Source organism: Bos taurus, chromosome 17, assembly GCF_002263795.3.
Source record: "Bos taurus isolate L1 Dominette 01449 registration number 42190680 breed Hereford chromosome 17, ARS-UCD2.0, whole genome shotgun sequence".
NCBI classification, from domain to species: Eukaryota; Metazoa; Chordata; class Mammalia; order Artiodactyla; family Bovidae; genus Bos; species Bos taurus.
In genome coordinates, this window is record NC_037344.1 from 2,588,333 (window position 1) to 2,612,277 (window position 23,945).

The window sequence follows — 23,945 nt, forward strand, 5'->3', positions numbered from 1 at the left end:
CTTCTAAGTCAGGTGCTGAAGGTCCTCAGCATTGATTCTGAGTAAATGTGGAGCCACTGGAGATTCTGAGCACGAGAGTAATATGCTCCTTCATTTTCAAAGGATTATCTGCCTGTTGTACTGTGAAGTCTGTAGAAGAGCAAAGGTGGGAGCAAGGAGACCAACAAAAACCAAGACTAAAATTCAGGTGAGATGATAGTGCCATGGACCAGAAAGGTAGAGGTGGAGGGGAGTCTCCGACGTGAGATACAATTAGAAGGTACGTCCAATAGCTTTCTGACAGATTGGATATGAGATAAACAGAGATGTCAAGGATAACACCAAAGTTTTGGCCTGATCTACAAGCATCAAGGAAGTAAGGAAGGCTGAGATAGAACTTAGAACTTATACTTAGGGGTAAGAGCAGAGTTCAGTTCTGGGCCTGCTAAGTTTGAATACCCACTAAATGACCAACTTAAATGCCTATAAGGCCATGGCAACGAATGTTACATGAGTGAAAACAAAAGGCAAAACCACAGGATTCTGACAAGTGCTGTGGATTGTGTTTAACAAGAAAGACACTGGGAAAAGGCAGTGGATACTCAATTCTAGCAAACTGTTACTGTGAGGAAATCCCCAGTTTGCCCAGTTACGCTAAATTTTCCAAGGTTTCAGGAGAAGCCGGAAATCTGCAGATTCATATGTATAATCTCTCAATTCTTAAAATTTGAGTCAAGGAGCTGCATTAACATGTCATCCATTTACATTTGCAAATACTCACAGCATAAAAATGGCATGATTAAAATGTAATCTGGTAGAATATTATGTTCAAACTTAATCTAGGGTATATGTTACCCAAATTCCAACTCAAAAAAATTAATGAGTCAAACTCTCACAATTCAGTTCAAGTTTCTACACATTTACTGAATGTTTTCTATGAACAAGCATTTTTCTGGATTTTTATTCATGTGGATGACCCTGAGGGGCAGGACTACAACTCAGGTGGACAGCAGAGGACAGATTAACTCAGTGGGACTTTCTGCCAAGCAGACAGAACTGCACAAAGTTGGAAACGGCTGACCAGAAGATGTCTTCCTGCCTAACTGAAGTATTCAAACACAGGCTGGACATGCTGGAGAGATTCAAGCAAAGGGGGCATTGCTGGACCATGTGGCTTTTAATATTCCTCCCAAAATTTAATACAAAGAGAGTTCAAGCATGCTATGCTATGCTAAGTCACTTCAGTCGTGTCCGACTCCATGCAACCCCATAGACGGCAGCCCACCAGGCTCCCCCGTCCCTGGGATTCTCCAGGCAAGAACACTGGAGTGGGTTGCCATTTCCTTCTCCAATGCATGAAAGTGAAAAGTGAAAGTGAAGTCGCTTAGTCGTGTCCGACTCTTAGCGACCCCATGGACTGCAGCCTAACAGGCTCCTCCGTCCATGGGATTTTCCAAGCAAGAGTACTGGAGTGGAGTGCCATTGCCTTCTCCGGAGTTCAAGCATAGACTCTGCCTTTTTAAAAGGACCTACAATCCAGGAAAGAGTAATATCATCATCATGCAGTCAGCTTCCTTCTATGTTTTAAGCCTGCATTTTTTTTTTTTTTTTTTGCCTCAGATATGCAGATGATACCACCTTTATGGCACAAAGTGAAGAGGAACTGAAAAAGCCTCTTGATCAAAGTGAAAGAGGAGAGTGAAAAAGTTGGCTTAAAGCTCAACATTCAGAAAATGAAGATCATGGCATCTGGTCCCATCACTTCATGGGAAATAGATGGGGAAACAGTGGAAACAGTGTCAGACTTTATTTTTGGGGGCTCCAAAATCATTGCAGACGGTGATTGCAGCCATGAAATTAAAAGACGCTTACTCCTTGGCAGCAAAGTTATGACCAACCTATATAGCATATTCCAAAGCAGAGACATTACTTTGCCAACAAAGGTCCATCTAGTTAAGGCTATGGTTTTTCCAGTAGTCATGTATGGATGTGAGAATTGGACTGTGAAGATAGCTGAGCACTGAAGAATTAATGCTTTTGAACTGTGGTGTTGGAGAAGACTCTTGAGAGTCCCCTGGACTGCAAGGAGATCCAACCAGTCCATTCTGAAGGAAATCAGTCCTGGGTATTCATTGGAAAGACTGATGCTAAAGTTGAAACTCCAATACTTTGGCCACCTCATGCAAAGTGTTGACTCACTGGAAAAGACTCTGATGCTGGGAGGGATTGGGGGCAGGAGGAGGTGCAGGACAACAGAGGATGAGATGGCTGGATGGCATCACCGACTCTAAGGACATGAGTTTGAGTAGACTCCGGGAGTTGGTGATGGACAGGGAGGCCTGGTGTGCTACAATTCATGGGCTCACAAAGAGTTGGACACGACTGAGCGACTGAACTGAACTGAAGTGATCTCTACAAGAGGTTCATGGTTTCTTGAAAACAAAATGTTGCAGGGTTAAAAAAAAAAAAAAAAAGAAAACCCTGGAAATTAATTCAATTATAAATAACAAAAACTGTAGAAACCAAACAAAAAAGCTGCAGACATTCTGTGGCTTAAACTCTGATATGCATAAAAGCAGAGATTCCTATGTGCCTTGAACACTTTCCCTATTACCCAACACAGTGCTCGGTACACAGAAGGTACTTAGTAATTATTTGCTAGATGAAGATGCTAACAGAAAATTAAAAAAAAAAAAACCTTAACATGATTTCATACACTCTAGGCATTAAATTAGAATGATTTTTAAAGGAAAATTTGGCAATCTTATTAAATTCTAAAATGTATATATACTCAGTAATTACTAAGAAATTAACCTACGGATATAGTTGTACAAGTATATAAAGATATAAACACAAGCATGTTCACTGAAACACTGTGTTCAAAATAAAAAGTCTAAAAAATTTCTAGTGGTCTACCAATAGAGGACTGATTTTAAAATTATGGTATACCTACATAATGGAATGTTATGCAGCTATTAAAGAATGTCATAGATTTGTGTGTGCTGATATGGAAAAATATTTAAGAAATATCACATGAGAATGAGTTGGAAAACAATATATTGACTATGTATCAACCGTGTTTTTTGTTTAAAGATATATATGTATATACTCACAGATGTTCGTGAACACAAAAATTAAAGACACACGATTTGGAAAAATTTACAGGGAACTTTAACAGTAGTTATCATCTATAAGTAGGAACTAAGAGTTAAGGGACCTTAACTTGTCGCTTTTCTGTAACTATCAAGAGCATATGCTACTTTTACTAAAAGCAAAAGGTCATTTCAGGGATTTTCCACTGTTCTTTAAAGACAAAATCTAAACTCTCTTTTAAAAGCATCATAAAGGTCCTTTCCTCACCAGCCCAGCCTATCTCTCTCAAACTTCGCTTCTTGTATGTCAACAACAAAGCTTATCTAGTTGCAATTCTGCAAACGCACCATGTTCTCATACACCAGCCTCTGCATAGGCTGCTCCACAGTCCTCTCTTGCTTTCTTTGCCTCTCCCAAACTTAATATTTTCCAAAAAAAAAAAAAAAACCCAACAAGCAAAAACAAACCATCCCTTCTCCATGCTAAATTAGATGCTGTATCCTTTTGTACTGCTACCATCTCAGAGTGAGGGACTGTTGGGCCCTGCCGCCCCCTCATTCCCCAACCCCTGACAGATCTTAAGCAGAGTCTGGTCTTTGATTCCCAAATCCCTACCACAATGTACATTCCCTGGCACATTCACTAGCTTAGGAAGATACATTGTGGTCTAAATAAACATAAGAGGCATGGGTTCTAGTTCTCAGTCAACAGATCTTTGACAAATCACTTTACACTTCTACCTTTACTAATTTCTGAAATTCCACTGTACACTTATTTCTGCATTCATTTATTTAGCACATTTATACTCTGCATGATGACAAGCATGTTACACACATTATCTCATCTAGTACTTACTCTCTAAGATATTATTTTCCATTTTAAAAATAAATAAGCTGAGAATAAGAGAGGTAAAAGTCATAGTGCCTATAAATTGATAGTGCTTGGTAGGGTAGACATGCAAATTAGAAGCCCATCTGCCTAAATATGGGATTCCTAAACCCCTACTTTATATTACCCTCATTTTACTTATTTAAAAATCTGAGATGTCCAGAAAGTAACATAATTTACTTGAGATCATATAACCTGAATCCAGATTTTTTTTTCACAATAACAGTTTTTTTAAAAATGTTTAAAGTAACAAATCAATTAAAACTACAGTGTGATTTTTTAAAAATACTGTATAAACTTGGGGGGGGGAATCCATCAATGGAAACTTTCTGGAAAACTAATAAAATAACTTCAAACTTTAATTAGAGATCTTAAAATCATTTAATTCAACCAATTTTGCTGCAAAGCAGTCACCCATCTTATTTTTGAATACTTATAACAACATAACTTGGGCTAATTCTTTAATAAAGGTCTTTTTAATGAATCATTATCTTTTTCCTTTTAACTTTCACCTACAGGTTCTGACTTTATCCTTCTGGCCAAACTGAACATGCCCCTTTCATATAACTGCTTTTGAAAAACGATTCTCTCCTTCTAAACATTATTGTGCATGTGTACTAAACTGCTTCAGTCATGAGCTACTCTTTGCGACCCCATGGACTGTAGCTCACCAGGCTCCTCTGTCCATAGGCTTCTCCAGATAAGAATGCTGAAGTGGGCTGCCATGCCTTTCTCCAGGGTTCCTTCCCGACCCAGGGATCGAACCCGTGTCTTCTACAAGACAGGCAGATTCAGTTTCTTTAATCCAACATTTTCTAAAATGATATTCCTAAAATGATTATTCTAGAAGCTATTAGCAGGCCTCAAAAATGTGTTTTATGCCTAATACCTGGGAATCACTATACTTCCCTCTTAGGAGCATCACAATGAACAGCAGCATATTTAAGGCCACAAAAATTTTAATAAAAACAAATCTTTCCGCTTTAACTCTGTGTTTCCCAAACATTTCAATATGATATTCTAACTTTCCTTGGTAATTAGCTTTCTAGAGAGCCATTTGGAAAATGAGTGTATCAACTGCTTCTATGATAGTTTCAAGCTTCCTCACTAACCTCTTTCCTTTGAAACTGAAAAGGCCACCAGTGCAAAGAAAGACATTAGTGTTTGACACAGCTGCATGACACTGACAGTTCAAATTAAGCAAACTGTCAAAAAAACAAAAAACCTACATCTGCCTTAGCCTATAACAAGTAACCAGACTTTAGACTCATACTGAATTTCACCTTCTTAGGTTCAACTCACCACTTCCTCCAACCCTCCTCTCTAATATTTTATCAACTTGTGCCCCATTCATGAAATGACTTCACTTATTCTCCTCTTCCAGGACACAACTCTCACATATTTTCAAGTTTAATCAATAGCTATCTTTCCAAAGATAATCAAAAAGCAACTTAAATCTTCCCAAGTCTGACTAGTGATAGTAACAGAATTCAATACTGGTTTAAATAGTCATTCTTATTCATCTTTGATTCAGATTAAAACATTCTGTCATCTTTATAATAAAAGAGAGTATCTACTCATTAATATTATTTGGGTACTAACAATTCATTTTAAAAATGTATTTACACTTGAAGAACAGGTATAACTGGTATCCTAAAGAACTCTTGTTTTAAATAATACATCTACTATGTAAAGGCCCATTTCCAGAAAAGGTAGAAAGCTGTTCATCTTTTCTTCAATTTCTCCTTCCATGTTCATTTCACCATGGCTGGTAATGTCTCATTTCTCTTTATACGTTTTTCAGATTCTTCTAATTTACTGGCCTCATACATTTATTAACTGACAGAAGTAGAAAAAAAGCCTTATCCAAGGAAAAGTCTTAAGTCTGTATATCCAGCTGTGTATCTTACACTATACTTTAGGAATATATTTTATTAATGTGATATAAATCCAATAAACTATTATTAATAGTTTCTTATAAACGAGATGATACTCTTTGACAATCAGAATCATTAAATATTAGCTAACCAGCCTTTCGTCTTTGAATAAACACAATTTTTTCTACTATCATTCCTTTAAAATTAAGAGCATTTTAAATGATATAACTACATTTCTCAGTTTAAGACTGTTTTATTCTAGGTTTTGCCATTATACCATTACTGCAGACTCTGCAGTAAGAAAATACTAGAATTGCAAGTGGACCTTAAATCCCTCAAATTTTACACACTGGAAAATTAAGAGTAAATAAACTTGCTTAAGGTCATAAAACTAGTCATTGAAAAGACCTGGGACCCAAACCCTCAAACTCTAAGAGATTTATAAACTCTGGCTCTCTTCCATCATTTATTCTGTGTGTTGCTCAGTCCTGTCTGACTCTTTGCGACCCCACGGACTACAGCCTGCCAGGCTCCTCTATCCAGGGAATTCTCTAAGCAAGAATACTGGAGAATTGGTTGGTTCTCCATGCCTTCTTCCAAGGGATCTATCTCCCCAACCCAGGGATTTGAACCCAGGTCTCCCACATTGCAGGTGGATGCTTTACTGTCAGAGCCACCAGGGAAGCCCATCATTTATTCTAGAGGGACCTTAATGGATCCCACAGGACATCATACTGGCCCACTACACTAATGACATCATGTTGACACAATGTAGAGAAAAGGAAAGTGTGAGATTTCCATTTTTTAAACATGCTGCAAGAAAAAGGATGAGCAAAGAGAGACTCTAGTTTAATATGTTACCTCACACATGAAATTTACTGCCTATAAGCACAACAGATAAATACAGATTCTGCTTCTGTTTTATCCAAAACAGTTCTGGACTTTTTTTTTTTTTTTTTTTTAAGTATAATGCACAGCCTGCTCCAAATGGCTGATTTCTGCAACCCACCCCACCCTCCCAATTACTTTATAGATATATATCTTCAGTTAGCCCATGTCACCAAAGTTGTGTTTTAAAGATATTATCTAGAGTCCCATGTTTAAATAATAGGCCAGACCCCACATTAAAGACTTTTTCTCTAAAGAGATAGTAAAAATGTATGCTATATTTAGTACATTTCAAGAAATCTCAATCAAAATACAAAAACTTGAAATTGCAGAAGTATAAGATACACTGGAGAGTCACCAATCCCACTCTCTTTAAAAAGAGTATGTTCTTATCTTAAAGTCTCCCAAACAAAAGTAACATATACATATATCTAATTCACATTTAAGAAAGCTGAAAAATATCTAACATGAAGACCATACTTTATTTAGCCAAAATGTTTACAAAAGAGCCAGAATTCAAGAACCTCAACCAGAGAATCATAAGTCAAATCTAAAGCAGGCATACAGTATTTTTATACTCATTTCAAAATGTTTCAGAATCTGAGAATTACCAAAATTCCAAAGAGGCATAGCAGTCCTATACATTATGACAAAGCTGATATTATCAATTGAAGGTTCCAAGACTCAATTAGTCCTCTGGCACTTTCAGCTGTGGATTCACAGTGCTATGTGTTTTACAAGGTTTTCTCCTTCCCCTGTTGACCCAAATAATCTGAGTAAACGAAGGAGGATTCTGAACATGGGAATGGCATACCATGTTTATAAAAAACAAAAACTGGGAAGGGTAGATTAAAAGTTGTTGTACCCTATGTGGACTCTAGCTTTCATAGATAAGTCTTTTTTCCCCAAACTTTGGACTTTCAAAGATTTCTCTTCATCTCTATTTTAAAGTAAAAGAAGAAAAAAAGAAAAAAAAAAAAATCCACCAAAGTGGAAGGACCAAAATATTTAGCCAATCACAGGACAGATACTCAAGCAGCAATCTGAATCAAGTCTTTAGCCTGAAATGGTTAACTGTATCTTCATTAGTGTTAAGCATCTTAATAACAAAAATTTCAAGTTTCAAACTCCTACTGAGTTTCAAAATAGAAAATATATTAATGAAAAATAAGAAACACAATTTTAACAAAATATAAGTGAAAATCATTCATCTAAAAGAATGTCAGTTGTGTTCAAGCTATACTTAAATTCAAACTTCAACTTGTTACGTAAAAATTTATGAAGTTGTGAAAATGAACATTTTATAAATTTTGATTTTTAAAAACTAATTTAACAGTGAAAAAATATTAATTTCAAAAATATCAAAACACACTTATAAAAAGCACATTAGATCTTTAAGGTATCCCTTAAATTACATGGCATTAAATTTCTGACTTGTTCGTTCAGTTGTTATTGACGGTGGTACATGGTTAGCAGATCAACAGAGATTTTTTAGCAACAACTCATTTTAGTGACAGACTGCACTATAGCAATATGGTTGGAAAAATGAGAAGGATAATCGAAAATGTATGGATGTGTAAGTCTAAGCTTATTTCAAAATAAAAGGGTGTAGTGGTTCCATTACCTTCCACTTTACTTTTATTACAGATGAGAGCACATTTTTATTTCTGTATTTTTATTCCTACATTTTACTCCTAAGTTAAATATATCTATGTATAAAAAGTTTTAGAACTCGGTGTTTCACAACTTCTAGTAGTACTGTCAGAGAAGGCAATGGCACCCCACTCCAGTACTCTTGCCTGGAAAGTCCCATGGACGGAGGAGCCTGTTAGGCTGCAGTCCGTGGGGTCGCTAAGAGTCGGACACGACTGAGCGACTTCACTTTCACTTTTCACTTTCATGCATTGAAGGAAATGGCAACCCACTCCAGTGTTCTTGCCTGGAGAATCCCAGGGACGGGGGAACCTGGTGGGAGGCCGTTTATGGGGTCGCACAGAGTCGGACACGACTGAAGCGACTTAGCAGCAGCAGTAGAAGCAGCAGTAATACTGTGGACGGCAGATTTAAATTCAGAAAACACTTAAAAATTGAACTACTTTAAAAATAACTGGAACTAATAAGTGTCTAAAATAGTGCTTTGAATACGGAAGTGTTATATGCTTTTTGAACTCAGGATAAAGCTATTTACAATAGAACCAAAATTCTTGTGTACTGCTACAAAATTATGCATTTACTATTGCTTATATAAGGTCTTCTATAATCAATGTCATGTGAAACCTGTTATAATTTGAACAGATTTTGGTCGTATTTTCTTTCCTCACCAACCATGAGGTAATAAAACAAAAAACACAGCATTAATATGCATATCTGGTCAGATTTTACACCAAATCCTCCTTAAATAAGCATGTCTAAGATTCCTAACAACAAACATGACACCACTAAAAATATAAACCTTAATTTCGGTCCATAAATTAGGCATATTCTTGTATGCCTGATAATTTTTACCTCATCATATATTCAGTAAGGCTACGTCGTACATTTCAATAAAACTCATACTTCACATTTCACATTCATATTTCAAGTATTATAATGTTCAAGTTGAATACTCAATCTTAAGTCAAAATTAGCAATCAAAACAGTTCTAATTACAGCACTGATTGAAGCACCAGTAGTAATCTTTATGTCTATGCAAGTGAAAGTCGTTCAGTCGTATCCGACGCTCCGTGACCTCGTGGACTATACAGTCCATGGAATTCTCCAGCCAGAATACTGGAGTGGGTAACCTTTCCCTTCGTCAGGGGATCTTCCCAAACCAGGGATTGAACCCAGGTCTCCCGCACGGCAGGCGGACTCTACCAGTTCAGCCTCCAGGGAAGTCTCTTTATGTCTATAAGGGTACGTAATTGCAAACAAGCTAATTTTCAAACAATGTTTTAAATGTGTTCTCTGGAAAGAAGTCTATCATTAGAGCCCATGATGAAGTTTAATCCTGAAAGGCTCTAAATGGAAGTTGGTCCAACTACTGAAGATTCTTGAAAGAAAAATACATCCTTAAGCAAAATTCTATCAACACGCCAATGTTATTTATGTTAGCCTACTTTTACACGCAACGTATCCTGCTTCCTGGTTCTATAGCAATCCTCAAACACAAAGCGGAAGATCCGTAAAAGAAATCACGTCCTTGAAAAGCACCTGCAGATGCCCCGTCTGATATTGACCCGTATTAGAATCGCCATACACGATAAAAGCTATAGAGCATTAATCAAGAGTGTAAAGAGATAGCTTAAAGAAACGTCAACATTAGATAAACTAAATTCACATATGAGGCAAGACTGTCCAGATAAAGCAGTTTCACAAGGATTTCAGAATATCAATGCCAAGATGAACTCTAAAGTCTCCCGACTCCAGACTCAGAGGTCTTTTCAGTACCCCAAAGAAAGTATTTTTAAACTTAGTTATGAAAACTATCTGGCATTAGGAAACAAGATGGTACCCTGCGTGTACGCCCGCCCGCACGCCGTCCATGGCCGCGCACTGCTAGTCTCGGGAGAGGGGTCAGTTACGGTCCCCTCCACCCGCAGCCCTCGGCTGTCAACACCCGACAAACGCGAACCCTCGGGCAGGGAAGGAAGGGGCATCAAGGGCGAGGGAGAGAGTTCGAGGCTCATCCCCGTTTCAACGATGGGAAGGACGACGCGATTGCCAAACCTCACCCAGCAGTCAGACGCCCGGGGCGCTGTCCCAGAGCCTCCAGAAGGAACGCGCGGGCCCGACAACGGCCGCACGGACGCGGCAGACGGCCTGGACCCGCGGCGGTCGACGGAGAGAGTGTTAGGAGAACATGGAGGGCAGCAGGTGGGGACGGCCGGAAGGCGGCGGCACAGAGCGGAAATAAGGCGGGGAGAGGGCCGGGCGCCGCGGAGGGCGCCGCCGAGGGGCCCCGACGGGAGCCCGGGGCCGGGGCCCGACGGCCGGACGGGCAGTGGGCGCTGGCGGCAACCGCGGGTGCAGGCACCTCAGAAGGCGCCCAGGAGTGGGGAGCCCGGCCGAGGGCACCTGTCCTCCTGCCGCTCCACGAGACGGGGACGGGGGTACGGCGCAGCCCGCAGACGCCGCCTGCAGCCAAGCGCGGGTCCCAGCGGCGCGGCTGCCGGGACGGGGAGCTGGACCTGGCTTTCTGCGGCCAGGAGGCACGGTCTCCGGCCGTTACAGGCGGTTTGGCAGTGACCCCGCGGCCCCCATCCCCTCCTCACCCCTTCGGATCTTCAAATATTGGTCCTAAATCCGTGGGACCAACGACCACAAACCGCCGCCACCGTTTCGGGGACCAGTGGGGTCGGAGCGGGGGTAGAGGGCGGTAGGGGGGTTGTCGCAGCAAGGGGGAGGGGAGTCCACGAGGAGACGCTCGCGAGGTCCTCGAGCCTCACAGCCCGGCTCCCGGCGGGCGCTGCGCGGTGGCCTAGGCAGCGCACGTGGAGGGACGTCTCGACCAATCAGCGACCAGCCCCAGGAAGGAGGGCGGGGGTCCTGGCCCTAGGTTTAAATCCGAAGGTAGTTCTAGGGCGGGGGAAGTTGGGGGGGGCGGGGTGGTGGTGGTAAATGCTTGGAGTGACAGACACTTTAGCCAATTGGAGGGAGAAGAGCCAGCTATCCGGGCAGGTGCCCATAGACTGATTCAAAAAAAAAAAAGATCGTGCTTGTTTTGTTGAGGTGTTTATAAAGCAAGGGCTGTGACTTGAACTTCATTACAACTTTTACTTGGGAAGAATGTGGATGCATTGTAAAAGTTTTCTGAGTTTTCAAGTCTTTAGCTGGTAGTCTGACCCAGCACGGTCAGAGAGAGAGAGAGTGTGTGTGTTTGTGTACGTACGTACGTTTGTGCACGTACGCACTAAGTCACTTCAGTCGTGTCGGACTCTGTGACCCTTTGTGACCCACGAGGCACCTCTGTCCATGGACCTCTTTAAATAAAGACTTGTGGAGGGGTTGGGGAAATATAAGGCGGATTTGCAGTAGACTCACAAAGTTTGAATGGTTTAAGTGCACAAGAAAATGGGCTGAATCGGAGACCTAGTAACCTACCGCTGATCAGTTTGGAAAGTTATTTGGCTGTGGCCAAGCTGATGCACCAGATTGTATGCTTGGGTAAAACCAGCTTTTCAAGGATACAGTTGTGTGGCTTTCTGCATGCATAATACTGAATTTTGCCTCCTTTAAAGATAGAGCTTGGGTTTATATGGCAGACAAAAAAAGAAAAAGATGGCTTTAGGAACCAGCTCCTAAACAGACTGAAAGAATATTAGAACTAGATTGATCCTAGATCATGTAGCTTCTCCATTAACAAAGGAGAAACTTGATGCCCAGAATAATCCACTGAGTTAGTTACACAGTAACACAGCCCCCTAATTCACAACCACGTGATGCTTTCTTCTAGACTAGTGATTTCAGTTTATCATTCCATATGTTGGAGGCCTAACGAATGTCTTAAATTTTCTTAGTTAACAAGCGTGTGCATACATATATAATATATATAAACAGATATGTACATTTAATATATATATTAACATATTCCAACAGTAAAGAATGAATAAGAATTTTAGAATCATACAGATTTGGGCTCAACTCCCTGTGTTACCATTTTATGATTATGATACCTTGGACGAATTACTTCTCTGAGCCCCAGTTTAAAATGGGACAGGGTGTTTAAATGATTATGTTAACAAATAATGAGTACTTACTGTGTGCCAGAAACAACTTTAAAGGATTTTCACATATTAGTTCATTTATTTCTCCAAGTAACTTTGGCAAACATGCTAGCCCCCTGCAGTCCCATGTTTCAGATGAAGAAAATGAGACACACAGAGCTTAAGTAGTTTGCTGCTGCTGCTGCTAAGTCGGTTCAGTCGTGTCCAACTCTATGCGACCCCATAGATGGCAGCCCACCAGGCTCCCCCGTCCCTGGGATTCTCCAGGCAAGAACACTGGAGTGGGTTGCCATTTCTTTCTCCAATGCATGAAAGTGAAAATGAAGTCACTCAGTCGTGTCCCACTCTTCTGCAGCCTACCAGGCTCCTCCATCCATGGGATTTTCCAGGCAAGAGTACTGAAGTGGGGTGCCATTGCCTTCTCTGTATGTAGTTTACTGAAGGTCGTTTAGCAAGTAAGTGGCCCCAGTTTGAAACCTTCAGACAAAACAAGTATGTTTTACTGTTTCAAAATGTGTGCAGAAACAAGTGCCGTAAAACCAAGTGCATACTAGATGCTCAAGAAATACTCTTCCCTAAACTCTCTACCCTTCAGGCAGTGAACACCAGTCTCATTTATGAAGGCTGCATGCCTTCAAAGTACAGAAACCAGAAAACCTAGACTGATAGACAATTCCTATTGATACTTGAGATTTTTTTTTATAAAAAAATATTTTGGGAACCACAAGGATGATACTTATTCTCTTATATTGATTACTATTTGTGGCTGCTCATTTATTTCTCTGAAAAAAAATTACATTCTTAATTTTCATGTTGGTGCCTCCTCAATTCCAAGTAATTCACTGTAATACACATTGTAAATACATATTTTCAAAGTTCAACTAAAATTGTGTTAGACGTATTAGTCTGACAAGTTTAATATTTTTTAAGGAATTGCTGAAGATCCTTCACTGTCACTAAAGTGCAGATGTTGTCTTGTGAGCTGCACAAGACATTCTTGGAAGTAGACTGAAAAATTGTTTTACATTTCCAGTTTTCTTTTTTCCTTTTTCTTTTCCTATAAATATAAAGGAAATCAAATAAAGAAAAGTTCCTCAATAGGCATTAGAGTCAGGCCAAAGAACCTTGCTTTAGATAAGACAGTGTTATTTTAAGACCCCTCTGATGCTTCAGTTAGAACTGGACATGGAACAACAGACTGGTTCCAAATAGGAAAAGGAGTCCATCAAGGCTGTATATTGTCACCCTGTTTATTTAACTTCTATGCAGAGTACATCATGAGAAACGCTGGACTGGAAGAAACACAAGCTGGAATCAAGACTGCCAGAAGAAATATCAATAACCTCAGATATGCAGATGACACCACTCTTATGGCAGAAAGTGAAGAGGAACTAAAAAGCCTCTTGATGAAAGTGAAAGTGGAGAGTGAAAAAGTTGGCTTAAAGCTCAACTTCAGAAAATGAAGATCATGGCATCCGGTCCCATCACTTCATGGGAAATAGATGCGGAAACAGTGGAAACAGTGTCAGACTTTATTTTTCAAGGCTCCAAAATCACTACAGATGGTGACTGCAGCCATGAAATTAAAAGACTCCTACTCCTTGGAAGGAAAGTTATGACCAACGTAGATAGCATATTCCAAAGCAGAGACATTACTTTGCCAACAAAGGTTCGTCTAGTCAAGGCTATAGTTTTTCCAGTGGTCATGTATGGAGGTGAGAGTTGGACTGTGAAGAAGGCTGAGCACCGAAGAATTGATGCTTTTGAACTGTGGTGTTGGAGAAGACTCTTGAGAGTCCCTTGGACTGCAAGGAGATCCAACCAGTCCATTCTGAAGGAGATCAGCCCTGGGATTTCTTTGGAAGGAATGATGCTAAAGCTGAAACTCCAGTACTTTGGCCACCTCATGCGAAGAGTTGACTCATTGGAAAATACTCTGATGCTGGGAGGGATTGGGGGCAAGAGGAGAAGGGGACGACAGAGGATGAGATGGCTGGATGGCATCACTGACTCGATGGACTTGAGTCTGAGTGAACTGTGGGAGTTGGTGATGGACAGGGAGGTCTGGCGTGCTGCAATTCACGGGGTCGCAAAGAGTCGGACACGACGGAGGACTGATCTGATCTGATCTGATGCTTACATTATATGTCCTTTTTGTCAGATTCCTTCAAAATCTTTTATTGCTCAATGTACTTGGTCACTTTAGTTCATGTCCGATTCTTTGCGACCCCATGGAGCCAGACCCCTCTGTCCATGTGATTTTTCTCAGCAAGAATACCAGAGTGAGTTACCATGCCCTCTCCCAAGGGATCTTCCCAACCCAGGCATTGAACCCAAGTCTCCTGCAACTCCTGCCTTGCAGGCAGATTCTTCACTTGCCGAGTCATCAGTGGTGGTGGTGGTTTAGTCTCTAAGTCGTGTCAGCCTCTTGTGACCCAATGGACTGTAGCCTGCCAGGCTCCTCTGCCTGTGGGATTTCCCAGTCAAGAATACTGGAGTGGGTTGCGATTTCCTTCTCCAGGGCATGTGCTGAACCACTGGGGAAGCCCAAATCTTTTATTACCCATTGCCTCTGTATTTATCAAAAGCTATTAAAACTGTGCTCTCTACAAGTAAAATTGAAGGAGTGACCTTTAGCTTTGTTTCTCAAGGCTCCTAGAAAAGAGAATCTAAAACAGTTATGCCAACTTGAATTATTTTTCAGGAATAGATCCCAAGTTAGGCTTTGTTAGAAGTTTATTTGCAAATTTATGGAAAATGTGATACAAATAAACAGGAAGATAAACTGTGTAGAGGTGTTTTTGAATGAAAAGCCAAAGTTGAAAGATACTTATTGGTGAGGGAAAAAGTAGAAAGGGAGCTCTGTAAATGCCAAAAAGATCAATAATATTGTGGAAAATGCAATGGAAAAGTTAGAATAAAAAATTGGAAGGGGTGTACAAAATATAGTTAGATAAAGTGATCTGGATTACTATGTAAATGTATTTTCCCTATATTAAATGCAAGCTTTTTGGATTAAATTGTCTTCATTTACCTTCTGTAAAATACAAAACCCCAAAAGGGAAAGAAAAAGCCATGAGAAGTCCTTATAAATGTTTAAAATCCAACTTGGTCCTAATAAAGAAGGAAAGAAGTGAACAGTTTTATATGAAAGAGCATCATGCAGTGGTCTGCTTTGTTTTCGATGTGTTGGAGCCTTCTTTAACCATACCTGGCAGTGATGGCACAGATCCACCAAAAAAAAAAGGCAACTACTTGCATATTTATAAAATTAATGAACACAGCATGGGAGCTAGAGAACCTCCTTTAATTTGGTGACCCTCCAATCTAAATGATCTCTCAAAACCCTTTCAGAAGTATAGGAGCTTTTTCAATACTTAGAGTAAATATGTTTCATTCAATTCGCTGACCCTTACTTTCTCACCCGGATTTGCTGCTTTGTGCCTGACAGTTTAATTTGAATTTTTCATAACTCTGGGATGTGAATGTCAGTACCAAGATGAAAGTACGATAGTGTGTTCTTTAGTTTGGGTGATAGGTTATACCACACCGTCTTTAAATCCAGTCAGTGTATCTCCCATGATTAACAACCTGTCTTTCCAAGGCAGCAAATCTTTTGGATCTTCCTACATAGATTAATGCTCTACATGGAGAATAAACCCATAGCTAAGGCCTGGAGACACACACATCAGTGGGTGAATGGATAAAGAAAATGTGGCATATATGTACATACATACATAAATGCACATGAATTCATACAATGGAATATTACTTAAGCATAAGAGAAGAATGAAATCTTGCCATTTGTGACAACATGGTTGGAATCTTAGGGCATTAGACTGAGTAACTCATGCATAAAAGACAAATATCTGATGATTTCACTTATATATGGAAAGAAAGAAGAAAGAGAGGGAGAGAGGAATGTAGGGATGGGAAATGGAAGAAAGAAGAAATGGGAGAAAGAAAAGAAAAGAAGCTCACAGATACAGAGAACAGATTAGTGGTTCCCAGAAGCAGGAAGTGAAATGAAGGCAAAAGGGTAAAGGACGTGAAAAGGTACAAACTTCCAGTTATAAAATAATGAATTCAAGGGAGTGTAATATGTAACGTACAGCATGACATCTAGTCAATAATACTGTATTGCATATTTAAAAGTTGCTATAAGGAGATAGTGAAAGTGCTCATCACAAGGAAAAAGTTGTAGCTATATATAGGGGTAGATATTAATTAGACATACTGTGGTGATCATGTTGCAGTATATACAAATATTGAGTCATTATGTTGTACACTTGAAACTAGCATAGTGTTACGTCAATTGTACCTCAATTTTAAAAATTAAAATAATTTAAAAAAAGAATGGAGGAAGTATTATGCTGGGGTCACCAAATTAATTTGTTGTAGCCTTCTTAGTATAGAAAAAGTGCAATAAATATCAGAATATGCAATGCTAATAACTCATCTTTCTGTAGTATCATCTGTCAATAATGATAGTGCTATGCTGATCATCTGACCCTTGGTATCCCATTTTCAGTTAAAAAAATCTAGTCATCCAATTAATTTTTTTAATAAACTATAATATTAGAAATAGTATTAGGCAATACAGAAAAAAACATTTTCCCCCTCTGACTTAACTCATGACATGACAAAACTGACATATGGAAAAAGATTTTTCTGATCAGATCAGATCAGTCACTCAGTCGTGTCCGACTCTTTGCGACCCCATGAATCGCAGCACGCCAGGCCTCCCTGTCCATCACCAACTCCCGGAGTTCACTCAAGACTCAAGTCCATCGAGTCAGTGATGCCATCCAGCCATCTCATCCTCTGTTGTCCCCTTCTCCTCTTGCCCCTAATCCCTCCCAGCATCAGAGTCTTTATCAGTGAGTCAACTCTTCGCATGAGGTGGCCAAAGTACTGGAGTTTCAGCTTCACCATCATTCCTTCCAAAGAAATCCCAGGGCTGATCTCCTTCAGAATGGACTGGTTGGATCTCCTTGCAGTCCAAGGGACTCTCAAGAGTCTTCTCCAACACCACAGTTCAAAAGCATCAATTCTTTGGTGCTCAGCCTTCTTCACAGTCCAACTCTCACATCCATACATGACCACTGGAAAAACCATAGCCTTGACTAGACGAACCTTTGTTGGCAGAGTAATGTCTCTGCTTTTGAATATGCTATCTAGGTTGGTCATAACTTTCCTTCCAAGGAGTAGGAGTCTTTTAATTTCATGGCTGCAGTCACCATCTGTAGTGATTTTGGAGCCCAGAAAAATAAAGTCTGACACTGTTTCCACTGTTTCCCCATCTATTTCCCATGAAGTGATGGGACCGGATGCCATGATCTTAGTTTTCTGAATGTTGAGCTTTAAGCCAACTTTTTCACTCTCCACTTTCACCTTCATCAAGAGGCTTTTGAGTTCCTCTTCACTTTCTGCCATAAGGGTGGTATCATCTGCATATCTGAGGTTATTGATATTTCTCCTGGCGGTCTTGATTGCAGCTTGTGTTTCTTCCAGTCCAGCATTTCTCATGATGTACTCTGCATAGAAGTTAAATAAACAGGGTGACAATATACAGCCTTGATGGACTCCTTTTCCTATTTGGAACCAGTCTGTTGTTCCATATCCAGTTCTAACTGTTGCTTCCTGACCTGCATACAAATTTCTCAAGAGGCAGGTCAGGTGGTCTGGTATTCCCATCTCTTGAAGAATTTTCCACAGTTTATTGTGATCCACACAGTCAAAGGCTTTGGCATAGTCAATAAAGCAGAAATAGATGTTTTTCTGGAACTCTCTTGCTTTTTCCATGATCCAGCGGATGTTGGCAATTTGATCTCTGGTTCCTCTGCCTTTTCTAAAACCAGCTTGAACATCAGGAAGTTCACGGTTCACATATTGCTGAAGCCTGGCTTGGAGAATTTTAAGCATTACTTTACTAGCGTGTGAGATGAGTGCAATTGTGTGGTAGTTTGAGCATTCTTTGGCATTGCCTTTCTTTGGGATTGGAATGAAAACTGACCTTTTCCAGAAGTTTAAAAACGTGAACACTTGTTTGGGGAGAGAGCATGATAAACTCTTTCCCATGTTAACTCACTGGAGTAGTTGAATAATGAGGTACAGTGGTACCAGAGCTTACAGACACCTTAAGAGTTATCAGGCCAGTAGGGAGCAGCCGGAGCGCTGGGCCCACGTCCCAGAGCCAGTCAGTGGCAGTACCAGATGCCCAGCTGCTCACCTCTGACTTCCAGTCTTATGTACTGGCTCTCACAGACTTCAAATTGGACTTTGAACTTTTAAAGATTCTTTTTAAAGTGCCACCATAAATATATTCAATGAAGAAAATGACTTTGGCTGAAGTCAGCTTTGGTTCAGAGACATTAGTACCCCTGGGCAGGAAGGCTGCCTGAGGCAAAGCAGTACCTCAGGTGTGACTTCTCTTTTATTGCTCCATCTAAGGTGGTGCCCTCTCTTGATGACTCCAGCTCTGCCTGTCCAACTCTCATTTGTCATGGCAGAGGAAGCAGAAGGATACTTGTTCTTTGGGCCAAAAAGAGTTTGCATTTTCTCATATGCAGGGACCACAAAGCCCATGGAACTCTAAGGGGAAAATGTTTAAAATGCCTTTATAATCCACAATGCAGTATGTATATTTTAGGGGGGTTTATTTGTTGGGGGGGGTTCTTTATTATTTTTTTTTAATTGAAGTATAGTTAACTTACAATGCTGTATTAGTTTCAGGTATACAACAAAGTGATTTAGTTATACACAAACATATATATGTATGCATGTATATTCTTTTTCAGATTCTTTTCCATTATAGGTTATTACAAGATATTGAAAATACTTCCATGTTCTATACAACAGGTCCTTGTTGTTAATCCATTTTATTTATAGTAGTGTGTGTTTGTCAATCTCGAACTCCTAATTTATTCCTTCCTCTATTTTTCCCCTTTCAGTTCAGTTCAGTTCAGTCGCTCAGTCGTGTCTGACTCTTTGCAACCCCATGAATCATAGCACACCAGGCATCCCTGTCCATCACCAACTCCTGCAGTTCACTCAAACTCATGTCCATCGAGGCGGTGATGCCATCCACCCATCTCATCCTCTGTCATCCCCTTCTCCTCCCGCCCCCAATTCCTCCCAGCATCAGAGTCTTTTGCAATGAGTCAACTCTTTGCGCGAGGTGGCCAAAGTATTGGAGTTTCAGCTTTAGCATCATTCCTTCCAAAGAACACCCAGGGCTGATCTCCTTTAGAATGGACTGGTTGGATCTCCTTGCAGTCCAAGGGACTCTCAAGAGTCTTCTCCAGCACCACAGTTCAAAAGCATCAAATCTTTGGCGCTCAGCTTTCTTCACAGTCCAACTCTCGCATCCATACATGACCACTGGAAAAACCATAGCCTTGACTAGACACACCTTTGTTGGCAAAGTAATGTCTCTGCTTTTCAATATGCTATCTAGGTCGGTCATAACTTTTCTTCCAAGGAGTAAGCATCTTTAAATTTCATGGCTGCAGTCACCATCTGCAGTGATTTTGGAGCCCAGAAAAACAAAGTCAGCCACTGTTTCCACTGTTTGCCTATCTATCTGCCATGAAATGACAGGACCAGATGCCATGATCTTTATTTTCTGAATGTTTAGCTTTAAGCCAACTTTTTCACTCTCCTCCTTCAGTTTCATCAAGAGGCTTTTTAGTTCCTCTTCACTTTCTGCCATATGGGTGGTGTCATCGGCATATCTGAGGTTATTGATATTTCTCCCGGCAATCTTGATTCCAGCTTGTGCTTCTTCCAGCCCAACATTTCTTATGATGTACTCTGCATATAAGTTAAATAAGCAGGGTGACAATATACAGACTTGACGGCCTCCTTTGCCGACTTGGAACCAATCTGTTGTTCCATGTCCAGTTCTAACTGTTGCTTCATGACCTGCATATAAGTTTCTCAAGAGGCAGGTCAGGTGGTCTGGTATTCCTATTTCTTGAAGAATTTTCCACAGTTTATTGTGATCCACAGAGTCAAAGGCTTTGGCATAGTCAATAAAGCATAAATAGGTGTTTTTCTGGAACTCTCGCTTTTTCAATGATCCAGTGGATTTTGGCAATTTGATCTCTGGTTCCTCTGCCTTTTCTAAAACCAGCTTGAACATCTGGAAGTTCACGGTTCACATATTACTGAAGCCCAGTAGCCCAGTTTGGAGAATTTTGAGCATTACTTTGCTAGCATGTAAGATGTGTGCAATTGTGCAGTTGTTTGAACATTGCTTGGCATTGCCTTTCTTTGGGATTAGAATGAAAACTGACCTTTTCTAGCCCTGTGGACACTGCTGAGTTTTCCAAATTTGCTGCATATTGAGTGCAGCACTTTCACAGCATCATCTTTCAGGATTTGAAGTAGCTCAACTGGAATTCCATCACCTCCACTAGCTTTGTTCATAGTGATGCTTTCTAAGGCCCACTTGACTTCAGATTCCAGGATGTCTGGCTCTAGGTGAGTGATCATACCATCGTAATTATCTTGGTCATGCAGATCTTTTTTGTACAGTTCTTCTGTGTATTCTTGCCACCTCTTCTTAATATCTCCTGCTTCTGTTAGGTCCATACCATTTCTGTCCTTTAGTGAGCCCATCATTTGTTTTCTATGTATGTGAGTCTACTTCTGTTTTATAAGTTGATTGTATCATTCTTTAGATTCCACATATAAGTGATAGAATATATTTATCTTTGACTTGTGTGCATGTGTGCTGAGTCGCTTCAGTCATGTCGAACTCTTTGGGACCCTATGGACTGTAGCCCATCAGGCTGATCTGTCCATGGGATTCTCTAAGCAAGAATATTGGATTGAGTTTCCAGGCTCTCCACCAGGGGATCCTCCTAACCCAGGGATCGAACCCAGGTCTCTTAACATTTCCTGCACTGGTGGGTGGGTTCTTTACGACTAGCACCACCTGAGAAGCCCTTGTCTGACTTAATTTCCTTACCATGAAAACCTCTAGGTCCATCTATGTTGTTGCATATGGCACTATTTTATTATTTCTTATGGCTGAGTAGTATTCATACACACACACACACACACACACACACACACACACATACATTGGGGTGCATGTATTTGGTTGGCCAAAAATTCCTTCATGTTTTCCATACCATCTTAATATCTTTTTGAGTTGGAATTTTCTCTGGATATATGCCCAGGAATGGGATTGCTAGATCATATGGTAGATCTATTTTTATTTTTTTAAGAAATCTTCATGCTGTTCTCCATAGGGGCTGTACCAATTTACATTCCCACCCGCAGTGTCGTAGGGTTCCCTTTTCATCACAGCCTCTCCAGCATTTATTTAGACTTTTTAATGATGGCCATATTGACTGACATTAGGTGATGCCTCTTAGTTTTGATTTCCAATTCTCTAATAATTACTGATCTTGAGCATATTTTCATGTGCCTTATTGGTCATCTGCCTGTCTTTTTTGGAGAGATGTCTGTTTAGTTCTTTTGCCCACTTTTTGATTGAGTTCTTTGTTTTTTTTGTATTGAGCTGCATGAGCTGCATATATATTTTGGAGATTAATTCTTTGTCATTTGTTTCATTTGCTATTATTTTCTCCCATTCTGTGGACTCTCTTTTCACCTTGCTTATAGTTTCCTTCATTGTGTAAAAGATTTTAAGTTTAATTAGGTCCCATTTGTTTATTTTTATTTCCATTACTCTGGGAGGTGGGTCATAGAGGATCTTACTATGAGGTATGTCAGAGAATGTTCTGCCTATGTTTTCCTCTAGGAGTTTTATAGTTTCTGGTCTTACATTTAGATATTTAATCCATTTTGAGTTTACTTTTGTGTATTGTGTCAGAAAGTGTTCTAGTTTCTTTCTTTTACACGTAGTTGACCAGTTTTCGCAGCACCATTTGTTGAAAACACTGTTATTTTCTCCATTGTATATTTTTGCCTCCTTTGTTAAAGATAAAGTATCTCTAGGTGCATGGATTTATCTCCAGACTTTCTATTTTGTTCCATTGTTCTATATTTCTGTCTTTGTGCCAGTGCTATACTGTCCTGATGACAGTAGATTTGTAGTATAGTCTGAAGTCAGGAAGGTTGACTCCTCCAGTTCCATTCTTTCTCAAAATTGCTTTGGCTATTTGGGATCTTCTATGGTTCCATATAAATTGTGAAATTATTTGTTATAGATCTGTGAAAAATACCATTGGGAGTTTGATAGGGATTGCATGCTTTGGGTAGTATATTTATTTTCACTATATTGATTCTTCCAAACCAAGACCATGGTATATTTCTCCATCTGTTTGTGTCACCTTTGATTTCTTTCATCAGTGTTTTTTTTTTTCCACTTTTTGAGTAAATTTCTTTATTAATTAATTTATTTTAATTGGAAGATAATTATTTTAGAATATTGTGGTGGCTTTTGCCATACATCAACTTGAATCAGCCATGGGTGCACATGTGTCCCCACATGCTGAACCCACCTCCCACCTCTGTCCCCAACTCATCCCTCTGGGTTGTCCCAGAGCATTGGTTTTGAGTGCCCTGCTTCATGCATCACACTTGCACTAGTGATTGGTTTTACATATGATAATATGCATGTTTCAATGCTATTCTCACAAATCATCTCACCCTTACCTTCTCCCACATAGTCCAAAAGTCTATTCTGTACATTTGTCTCTTTTGCTGTCTTGCATATAGGATTGTCATTCCTTTCTTTCTAAAGTCCATACATATGCATTAATATACCGTACTGGTGTTTCTCTTTCTGATGTACCTCACTCTGCATAATAGGCTCCAGTTTCATCCACCTCATTAGAACTCACTCAAATGTGTTCTTTTTTATAGCTGAGTAATATTCCGTTGTGTGTATGTACCACAACTTCCTTATCCATTCGTCTGCTGATGGACGTCTAGGTTGCTTCCATATCCTAGCTATTGTAAAGACTGCTGCAATGAACGTTGGGGTACACATGTCTCTTTCAGTTCTGGTGTCCTCAGTGTGTATGCCCAGCAATGGAATTGCTGGTTCATATGGCTGGCACCCCACTCCAGCACTGTTGCCTGGAGAATCCCATGGACGGAGGAGCCTGGTGGGCCGCAGTCCATGGGGTCACTAAGAGTCGGACAAGACTCAGCGACTTCATTTTCACTTTTCACTTTCATGCACTGGAGAAGGAAATGGCAACCCACTCCAGTGTTCTTGCCTGGAGAATCCCAGGGACAGGGGAGCCTCGTGGGCTGCCGTCTATGGGGTCACACAGAGTCGGACACGACTGAAGCAACTTAGCAGCAGCAGCAGCAGCATGGCAGTTCTATTTCCAGTTTTTCAAGGAATCTTCACACTATTTTCCATAGTGGATGTATCAGTTTACATTCCCACCAGCAGTGTAAGAGGGTTACCTTTTCTCCACACCCTCTCCAGCATTTACTGTTTGTAGACATTTTGGTGGTGATCTTTCTGACTGATGTGAGATGATACCTCATTAGGGTATTGATTTGCATTTCTCTAATAATG

General features: G+C 40.2%; 1 protein-coding gene across 5 annotated transcripts in view; it reads right to left on the reverse strand.

Moving 5' to 3' along the window:
• RBM46 (RNA binding motif protein 46) overlaps positions 1-11,067 on the reverse strand; it is a 58,786-nt gene extending 47,719 nt beyond the window's left edge. For 4 of the 5 annotated variants that reach the window (XM_024977323.2, XM_024977324.2, XM_024977325.2 and 1 more), the window contains exon 1: positions 10,979-11,067. The gene's annotated coding sequence lies outside the window, so the exon portion shown is untranslated. Of the gene's footprint in view, positions 1-10,438; positions 10,570-10,978 lie in introns of those variants that run through there. The other variant, XM_005217439.5, reaches the window with a different exon arrangement.
• Positions 11,068-23,945: the final 12,878 nt, after the last annotated feature.